General features: G+C 45.4%; 1 non-coding gene across 1 annotated transcript; it reads left to right on the forward strand.

The window, feature by feature from the left end:
- The first annotated feature begins 10,261 nt into the window (after positions 1 to 10,261).
- Positions 10,262 to 10,399, forward strand: LOC114808488. Its single transcript, XR_003756336.1, has one exon. It is a non-coding gene; the product is annotated as a small nucleolar RNA SNORA7 (small nucleolar RNA).
- Positions 10,400 to 10,850: the final 451 nt, after the last annotated feature.

Below are 10,850 nucleotides of genomic sequence, written 5' to 3' on the forward strand. Positions count from 1 at the left end.
GAATTTTCTTCTCACATCAGCTTCGCCAAACCTCTTCCCTCTCCACTTCCTTCTCTTCTAAAAGGCCACCATCTCCAGGAGGCATTCATTGATCAATTCCACATACAACTCTGCCATAATCTTTCCAGAGACGAAGTCCTCTCATCCTCTTCAGCACTCTTATTTGTTTATTTGTTAATAATTTATTTATCATAGTATTAATTATTCATATCTACTCTCATGCTCTTTTAACTATTGAATATTTGCCAATTTATGTCTCCTTGTCTTCCTAATTAGATTATAAATTCCTTGAGAGCCAGGATCATGTCTTACACTTCCATATGTATGCTAAGCACTTTGTACTTTTTACAGTGGTCTACCCCCAATAAATACTATCAACGATTATGATGATAAGCAATACGTTTCATTCTCAGATGTGCAGTAATTTCAGCCCATTACAACAATTTGTCCTGAATTATCCCTATAATTGAGATCAAAGTATATTTTCAGAGCCTGTATTTTCCAAATAATTTCTTAGTGTTGACCTTGCCAAAAAATATTCTTTAGTCAAAATGAGCAAAATTATTTTAGTTTACATTATAGCAAATCTGCCCAAAATATTTTCCAAAGGAGTGAAGGGAAAATATTTGAAGTGGGTAATACTGTATTTGTCCCCGTTGACTGGATTTGTAAGTCCTTATGAAGAAAATCAAATGAGAATGCTGTACTTAAATCATATGGCTATGTTTTATAGTATATATGTTCTGAACTTTAACAATAATACTAATGTCTCACAAAGTGGCAGTAAAGCTATACAAGTGGCTGGATGTTAAAATTCTGGAGATTGAAGTGAGATGCAAATAACTTCACTGCAACATTAAACAGCCCCTTTTTTTAACCAGAAACTTTATCTTTATTGGGTAACTGATGATTGACTGGGTGTCTATATAAGAAACTACTTATCAATCATTTATTGAGCACTTACTGTGTGCAGAGCACTCACTGTACTAAGCACTTGTAAGAGTACCATATAAAAGAGTTGGTAGATACGTTCCCTGCCTACAATTTGCCAGACAACCTTTAAGACTATGGATGAAAACATGAGGTAAGGTTTAATGAGAATGACTCCAAGGGACTGCTTGCAGCACAACAAGCGATATGCGGACAACATCTTGAAGACCTTCGCATGCTGGCCAAAAGATGCTTAGTAAAGCCTTCATCTTTGTTAAAATGAAGAGTAGAGATGGTGCCAGTCTCATCACAGGCGAAGAAGGAATGTCAAAAAGATTGCCAAAACTCTACAGTGATTGTTTTAACATTCCTTCCACCACTGAGAGTGATGTTTGTCAAGGAATAGCATGACTTAGTGGAAAGAGCACAGGACTGGGAGTCAGAGGACCTGGGTTCTAATCCTGGCTCTTCCTCTTGCCTGCTGTGTAACCTTGGGGAAGTCACTTAACTTCTCTTTGCCTCAGTTACCTCATCTGGAAAATAGGGATTAAATCCTCCACCCTCCAATTTAGAATATGAGCCCTATGTGGGACAGGAATTATGTTCAACCTGATTATCTTGTATCTAATCCAGTGCTTAGAACAATGCTTGACATATGATAAGTACTTAAAAAAATTGCCCACTAACATGTGAAAATGTAGTTCTTGCTCCAAAATTTGATAATGTCACCACTTTACTCAGAGTCGTGAAAGATGACAAAGTTCTCAGATCTGGTAATAGCCACCTGTTGCTTTCAGAAGATGATCTGTGCAGATTGGAGGTGGGAGAGGCTGAAAACAGGGAGACCAGCCAGGAGACCCGTGCAATAGTTTAGACCTGGTAAAACCAAAGTTTTTAACAGGTTGGTAGCAGTTTGAATGGAGAGGATGGGGAAAATTTGCAGGAAAAAAAAAACAAACCCGTCAGGACTCAGCATAAGGTCTGAACAGTAGCAAACAGGTGAGAGTAACACAAATTTGCAGGCTTTTGAGATGGAAAACATGGTGGTGTTAGTGACTGAGACTAACAAGTTAGGGAGAGAAATGAGTTTAGAGGATAAGGTGAGAAGTTTTGTTTTATACATATTGAATTTGAGATGCTAATAGGACATACAAATTGAGATGTCCTGGAGGCAAGAGGATATGAGGGGTTGCAAGTGAAAGTGCAACAATAATGATGGTATCTGTTAAGTGCTTACTATGTTCCAAGCACTGTTCTAAGCACTGAAGTAGATTTAAGGTAATCAGGTTGCCCCATGTGAGGCTCACAGTCTTCATCCTTATTTTACAGATGAGATCACTGAGGCACAGAGAAGTGAAGTGGTTTGCCCAAGGTCACACAGCAGACAAGTGGCAGAGCTGGGATTAGAACCCACATCCTCAGACCCCGAAGCCCGGCTCTTTTCGCTAAGCCATGTGTAGGGTCAGGGCTAGAGAAATTGATTTGGGAGTCGACTGCTTAGCGGTGGTACCTGAATCCATGCGAGCAGAAGAACTCCTCAAAAGAATGAGTATATAATGAGCTGAGTTATGGGACCCAGAACAGAGTGTTGGGAGGATGACCACAGTAAGAGGATGATCAACTGATCAATCAATCATTGTGGTACTGATTGAATGCTTACTGTGTGCAGAGCCCAGTACTAAGTGCTTGGAAGAATATAAGACAATCGAGGTGGTAGACATGATCCCTGCCCACAAGGAGTTTACAGTCTAGAGGGGCCAGAGGTGTGGATTGACAGACATCCTTCAGTTAGTGCAAGGAATGCCTACTTCTTATTGGTGCTATCGAATGGAAATGACCCTTAGACTGCTCTAAATCCTCCCTCAGAATAAATACAAATCCAACAAGTCAGTGGCGCTGAGATTTTCGATAAACTCAACTGGGAAACTTTGCTCCTAAAACCCGCTTTTGCCAGTATCCACACCCATGCCTAATTCAGCCCGGTGTGGGCAGGGATTGTCTCTCCTTATTGCTGAATTGTAATTTCCAAACGCTTAGTACAGTGCTCTGCACACAGTAAGCAATCAATAAATATGAATGAATGAATTCTCCACTACCCATTTCTGAAGGTTCTAAAGCATAACACAAGTTTGTGTCCCAAGAGGATTTCTCTCTTAAAGGCATGTGGTCCCCTACCATTGGTCTGTCTTAACCAAGTAGTTTGCAGCAGCCCTGAAAAGAAAGTCTCCAGGAGTCTTGAGGAAAATATACATATTATTTTTATAAATTTATATTTATAATTGGACATTCATTTATTTTTTATTCTGATCCCATTGCTTGTGAATATTTTTATGCCTCTCTTCCCTATCAGAGTGTAAGCTTTTTGTGAGTAGGGAAAGTGCCTTGTGCTTCTGTTCTCCTCGAGCTCTTAGTACAGTACATTGCATTCATAAATACCATTCAGCTGTGTGACTGTGGGCAAGTCACTCAACTTCTCTGTGCCTCAGTTACCTCATCTGTAAAATGGGGATTAACACTGTGAGCCCCACGCGGGACAATCTGATTCCCCTGTGTCTACCCCAGTGCTTAGAACAGTGCTAGGCACATAGTAAGTGCTTAACAAATACCAACATTATTATTATTTCTTTTACTACTCCAGCTCCTAGGAAAACCACAGACCCCAAACCAAACTAGCCAGAAAGTGCTCCAGAAAGAATAACCAGCCAGGATCTGAGAAGAATCAATTATATGTCCCGAGTGCTTAGTGTGTGCAGAGCTTGGGAGAGTACAGTCTTTGTAGAGTTGGTAGACATGTTCCCTGCCTACAATGAGCTTACAGTGTAGAGGACAAGAAGATGTGATTTTACCAGGTTCAATCAATGGTATTGATTGAGCGCTTACTGTGTGCAGTGGACTGTACTAAGCACTTGAGAGAATACAACAGAATTGGTAGACACATTCCCTGCCCTCCAGGAGTTTACAGTCTAGAGTGGATACCGACATAAAAATAAATTACAGATACATACTTAAGTGCAATATCAAGTGCACACAGTAAGTGCTCAATAAGTACGATTGAATGAATGAAAGTGCTTAGAGGGTACAGGTCCAAATACCTCTTACTTGCAACCCAGGGGAAAGCACTGCTTCCTAGAGGTTACCTCCCCTGCTAATTTCTTGACTTACCAAGGTGACCTGGGACAAATTGCTTGCTGGGCTTTGGATTCATTCATTCATTCAATAGTATTTAGTGAGGGCTTACTATGTGCAGAGCACTGTACTAAGCGCTTGGAATGAACAAGTCGGCAACAGATAGAGACAATCCCTGCCCTTTGACAGGCTTACAGTCTAATCGGGGGAGACAGGCAGACAAGAACAATGGCAATAGAGTCAAGGGGAAGAACATCTCAACAATGGCAAATAAATCGAATCAGGGTGATGTATATCTCATTAAACAAAATAAATAGGGTGATGAAGATATATACAGTTGAGAGGATGAGTACAGTGCTGAGGGGGTGGGATGGGAGAGGGGGAGGAGGAGAGGGAAAGGGGAGAGAAGAGGGTTTAGCTGTGGAGAGGTGAAGGGGGGGTGGTAGAGGGAGCAGAGGAAAAAAAGGAGGGAGCTCAGTCTGGGAAGGCCTCTTGGAGGAGGTGAGTTTTAAGTAGGGTTTTGAAGAGGGGAGGAGAATTAGTTTGGCAGAGGTGAGGAGGGAGGGCGTTCCAGGACCGCGGGAGGACATGGCCCAGGGGTCGACGGCGGGATAGGCGAGACTGAGGGATGGTGAGGAGGTGGGCGGCAGAGGAGCGGAGCGTGCAGGGTGGGCAGTAGAAAGAGAGAAGGGAGGAGAGGTAGGAAGGGGCAAGGTGATGGAGAGCCTTGAAGCCTAGAGTGAGGAGTTATTGTTTGGAGTGGAGGTTGATAGGCAACCACTGGAGGTGTTTAAGAAGGGGAGTGACATGCCCAGATCGTTTCTGCAGGAAGATGAGCCGGGCAGCGGAGTGAAGAATAGACTGGAGTGGGGTGAGAGAGGAGGGAGGGAGATCAGAGAGAAGGCTGACACAGTAGTCTAGCCGGGATATAACAAGAGCCTGTAGCAGTAAGGTAGCCGTTTGGGTGGAGAGGAAAGGGTGGATCTTGGCGATATTGTAAAGGTGAGACCAGCAGGTCTTGGTAATGGATAGGATGCATGGGGTGAACGAGAGAGACGAGTCAAAGATGACACCGAGATTGCGGGTCTGAGAGACGGGAAGGATGGTGGTGCCATCCACGGTAATAGGGAAGTCTGGGAGAGGACCGGGTTTGGGAGGGAAGATGAGGAGCTCAGTCTTGCTCATGTTGAGTTTTAGGTGGCGGGCCGACATCCAGGTGGAGACATCCCGGAGGCAGGAGGAGATGCGAGCCTGAAGGGAGGGGGAGAGGACAGGGGCAGAGATGTAGATCTGCATGTCATCTGCGTAGAGATGGTAGTCAAAGCCGTGAGAGTGAATGAGTTCACCAAGGGAGTGAGTGAGAACAGAAGAGGGCTAAGAACTGACCCTTGAGGAACTCCAACAGTTAAAGGATGGGAGGGGAAGGAGGCGCCTGCGAAGGAGACCGAGAATGACCGGCCAGAGAGATAAGAGGAGAACCAGGAGAGGACGGAGTCCATGAAGCCAAGGTGAGATAAGGTGTGGAGGAGGAGGGGATGGTCGACAGTGTCAAAGGCAGCTGAGAGGTCAAGGAGGATTAGAATGGAGTAGGAGCCATTGGATTTGGCAAGAAGGAGGTCTTGGGTGAACTTAGAGAGAGCAGTCTCGGTAGAGTGGAGGGGACGGAAGCCAGATTGGAGGGGGTCCAGTAGAGAATGGGTGTTAAGGAATTCTAAGCAGTGATTGTAGATGACTCGTTCTAGGAAAGGAAGGGTAGTAGGGAGATAGGGCGATAACTGGAGGGGGAAGTGGGATCGAGAGAGGGTTTTTTTAGGATGGGGGAGACATGGGCATGTTTGAAGGCAGAGGGGAAGGAGCCATTGGAGATTGAGTGGTTAAAAATAGAAGTTAAGGAAGGGAGAAGGGCAGGGGCGATGTTTTTTAAAAGGGGAGAGGGAATGGGGTCCGAGGTGCAGGTGGAGGGGGTGGCACTTGCGAGGAGGGAGGAGATCTCCTCTGAGGATACTGGAGGGAAGGATGGAAAAGTAGGGGAGAAGGTTGGTGGGGAGGAGGGGAGAGGAGGAGGGGTGACTTTGGGGAGCTCAGACCTGATTGTGTTGATTTTTGTGATGAAGTAGGTGGCCAGATCATTGGGGGTGAGAGATGGGGGAGGGGGAGGAACAGGGGGCCTAAGGAGAGAGTTAAACGTCTGGAACAATTGGCAGGGGTGACGGGCATGGGTGTTGATGAGGGAGGAGAAGAAGTTTTGCCTGGCGAAGGAGAGGGCAGAGTTAAGGCAGGAAAGGATAAATTTCAAGTCTGTGAGGTCGGCTTGGTGCTTGGACTTTCGCCAGCAGCACTCAGCAGCTCGAGCATAGGAGCGTAGGAGGCTGACAGAGGAGGTGATCCAGGGCTGTGGGTTAGTGGAGCGAGAGCGGCGGAGGGAAAGGGGGGCGAGAGAGTTGAGATGAGTAAAGAGGGTGGAGTTGAGAGCGGAGACCTGATCATCGAGAGTGGGAAGAGAGGACGGGGGGCAAGGTGGGGAGAGATGCTTTTGGAAAGACGGATGGGATCAAGAGAGAGGAGGTCTCTGTGGGGGAGTAGCGAAGATTTGCAGGGGGAGGGAGTGTGAGAGATGAGGCAGGTGAGAAGGTTATGGTCAGATAGAGGGATTTCAGAGTTGGTGAGGGAGGAGGTAGTGCAGCAGTAGGAGATGACGAGATCAAGGGTGTGACCGAGTTGGTGAGTGGGCGCGGTATGGTGGAGCAGGAGGTAGGCAGAGTCGAGGAGGGATAGCAGGCGGGTGGCAGAGGAGTCATCGGGTACATCCATATGGATGTTGAAGTCTCCGAGGATCAGAGTGGGCAGAGAGAAGGAGAGAAGGAAGGTGAGAAAGGGGTCTAGGTGGTTGAAGAAGTCGGAGGTGGGACCGGGAGGGCGGTAGATGACAGCAACAAGTATCTGGAGGGGGTGGTAGAGGCGAATGATATGGACATCGAAGGAGGGGAAGGAGAGGGAGGGGGGAGGAGGGATAGTGTGGAAGCGGCAACGGGGTGAGAGGAGGAAGCCGACGCCTCCTCCCTTTCCGGTGAGTCTGGGGGAGTGGGAGAAGGAGAGGCCTCCGCTGGAGAGAGCAGCGGCGGTGACCGTGTCTTCGGGAGTGAGCCACGTTTCTGCAAGGGCGAGGAGGAGAGAGCGGGAAAGGAAAAGGTCATGGACGAAAGGTAGTTTACCTGTAATGGAGCGGGGGTTCCAGAGGCCACACTTGAAAGTAGCTGTGGGTGCAAGGGGTGGGGAAGGGAGGGGGAGCGGGGGGAGGGGAGGGTTTGGATGGGAAGGAGGTGGCGGGGCCCTGGACGGGGAGAGGGGGATGAAGGGTAGCGGTGGGACAGGAGGACTGGGATGGGGCGTGGGTGGGGAAGAGGGAAGGGGGGAGGGGGTGAGGAGGGGGTTTGGTGGGGGGGAGAGTAGGGGGAGGGGGAAGAGAGGTAGCGCTTGTAAAGTGGGGTTCGAGGGGAGGTGGGGAGGAGGCAGAGGAGAGAGCGGGAAAGTGCTGAGCGAGAGAGGGGAAGGGGAAGGGGAGGATAGGAAGGGGCGGGAGGGGGGAGGGGGGGAGGAGGGACATGGTGAGGCCAGAGAGGTGGGTGGCAGCACTGACAACAATAAACAGTAACAAACGAAATCGGTAATATAGCAACATGATACAGTATGATACAATACAATAGTGTTAATAAGCGGGCGATGACCAGGGTCCGGGGTAGGCTCGATTAAGGGCCGACCTGATCAAACTCAAAGTCAAGCGGCTGGTGAGGCAAGAGAGGTGGGTGGCAGCACTGACGACAATAAACAATAACAAGCGAAATCGGTAATATAGCAACATGGTACAGTATGATACAATACAATAGTGTTAATAAGCAGGTGATGACCAGGGTCGGGGGTCGACCCGACCCGATCAAACTCAAAGTCAAGCGGCTAGCGGGCCGAGAGAGTCCCGGAGCTCATGACCAAATGGATCCCTGACGGGAAACCACAGAAGGGTATGCAACCTCATCTCAATCATTTAATCCTTAACTGTTACCTGGCTCTTGGCGGATGAGTAAAACAGTGACCACAAATCATGTAGTGAAGTAGTAGGGTGTCCCTTCCTAGACTCCAGATACAAGATCTTCATTTTTCTAGGGGGTTATATAGCTACCATTTTACATTTTCATCATTTGGATAACATTGTATTGTGATTGGCTGTCAACACATCATGAACTAGGTGTTTTGAGGATATTTACAGGCCAGTCTCCCTCTCAAGGCTTCATGCTGAGACTCTGTTAGGTGCTACTTGCTTCCCTCTGTTTTACTTTTCTTCTGCAGATCGCTTTAAGTCAGTCTCTTTTTCTTGCTTCACTTGCCAATTTGATAATGGGTTCTGAGACTTTAGATAATGATTTTTGGGTGTTTGGTTCACAAAGTCTTTGATATTTTAACCATGATTCCATCATAAAATTGCATCTAAATATACCTTTTGTGCAGTATTCATAATACAGACAGTAATTGCTCAATAGCAATCACCAGATACTATTAGTAATTGTCAGGGAACATATGCACCCTCCATTCTGCATACATGATGCAACAGGTCTGCAGTAATGGTCAGAGTACATTCTGAGTAGTAGGGAGTTGATCCAAGAAGCGAAGCCAAGTTAAGTAGGGCTAGGCCCTAACTTCCTAATACTGTGGGTATTAAATCTAACATTGTCAGTTCTCTGTTTTGCTCAGTGAAGCATTCTTTTTCACTAGATAAATAGTTTAATTGAATGGAGTTCTTGGATTCATAGGGTCAAGTTGTATTCTAATACCTTTATTCTAAGGATTGTTTTACCATAATGAAGAAAGTGAAGCAGTCACTGAGCTTTTTATTTTTTAAGCCTCCAAATTCTTTCCCATTGGTATACATATGTCTCTGACACACGTGGATATTTTGCTCAAATTATTTGGAACATTGCCTGAGTTTTCACTTCACTCTGCAAGTATGATCTAAACTGAGTCTCTCATACAGTACAGATCTCTATGGAATCCCAAATGAAGTGGGGAAATCCCATTGATAGCGTAGGAAACAGAGGGTGAAGTATACAGAGAAGGCAGCCCATTTTAGACAACATAACAGAATCAAATATTAATAAAGTGAGAGGGAAGACTCACGAAATGTCTGCTGCTACATCTCTTTTATGAAAAATATAGGAAAAGCAATGACAATCTGCAGCCTATGGGAAAACTGGCAAGGTTCATATGCAGTACTATATCTAATGGGAGTGTGAATCTAGATTAGCATTTCAGATGAGGTAGGGTACTTCTTCTTGGCTGGTGAAACTACTTACCCAGTTACCTTTCTTCCTTCCCCCTCACTGCCCCGCCTTGAACCTTTAAGTCAAGTTGCTGATGCAAAAGTCTGGGCACCTTCTAATCTAATAAAAAATGTAACACAAAGCCAGTAAATACCCCCTTTTGTCTCTGATGCATGTCAGGAAATTGAAGTAAATAGATTTAAAACTCTAACATTACAGTCGATGAGATTAAAAAGCCATTAGTAGCCATAAGAGTATTAGAGCACCGGGCACAAAATGGAGAAATTTCTTGACCAGATAAAAACATATTGATATCATCCTTCTTTTATTATTCAATAAAGGGCTTGATTTGGGTCCTTGCTTTTTGTATTTTATTCCCTTGTGAAATGGAGGCCAATAAAAAGAAAAGCTGAACAAAAAGAGAAAAGCAAAGAGAATTGCTTACTTTATTGATATTGTAGCATAGCAATAAGGTTTAAAGGTTTCAGCTAACCAAATGATTTTCTGTCTCCCTGTCAGGTCTCCCCCTACCCTTTCTTTGTCGCTGCCATGACACTTCCTCAAACCATCTAGAAACAGTCTATGTTCTAAGGCAGCATTCATGATGAAATTCTAGTCAGTGTCAACCTCTTGGCAATAGACAACTAGACTCCAGGAGGCTATAAGAATGGTGGGAATTTCCCTTTATTGCACCTTGTCAGGTTTATCTTTTTGCCTGGTGGGATTGTTCCAAAGGGAAATATAATCCACAGGACTAGACTGAGGTGGAGCAGAGGGTAACCCTGAAAAGAAAGTAAGACACAAGAATGCCACTGTTAGAATGATTGATAATATTAAGGCCTAAAACATAGTGTGGCAAAGTGTAGATTAGAAAAGAGTTACCCTATTAAGGCTAATTCCTCTCAGGATCGCACTTGGACAATTTCTAGTACTGTACCAGTCTCGGCCGCAGGAAGGAGAGTCAAGCAGAGGCCTACCCATTCCATTCCTAGCTTAGGCAGTGGCTAGCAAGTGGAAGGAAATCTGCTACAAGTCAAAATTTACCTATGCTGGGCAGCAGCAGCATGGGAGAATGTTGAGGGCGGAGATTCAAGTTTCCTGCACCAAAGAAGGCAGTGGTAAACCACCTCTGTATTTTTACCAAGAAAACTCTGTGGATACACTACCAGAATGATTGCAGATGGAGGTGATTCAGCATAAATCGAGACAAGATTAAGACTAAACAATCTTGAAGTATGCTATGTTGTTGACCTTATTTATCTTTTTAATAATAACAATAATTGCATTTATTAAGTGCTTACTATGTGCCAGGCACTGTATTAAGTGCTGGGGTGGATACAAGTAAAATTGAGTTGGACACAGTGCCTGCCCCTCATGGGGCTAACAGTCTTAATCCCCAGTTTACAGAAAAGGTACTGAGGCACAGAGAAGTGAACTGACTTTTCCAAGGTCACACAGCAGACAAGTGGCCAAGGTAAGATTAGA

This window comes from Ornithorhynchus anatinus, chromosome X5 (genome assembly GCF_004115215.2).
Source record: "Ornithorhynchus anatinus isolate Pmale09 chromosome X5, mOrnAna1.pri.v4, whole genome shotgun sequence".
In the NCBI taxonomy this organism is placed as follows: domain Eukaryota; kingdom Metazoa; phylum Chordata; class Mammalia; order Monotremata; family Ornithorhynchidae; genus Ornithorhynchus; species Ornithorhynchus anatinus.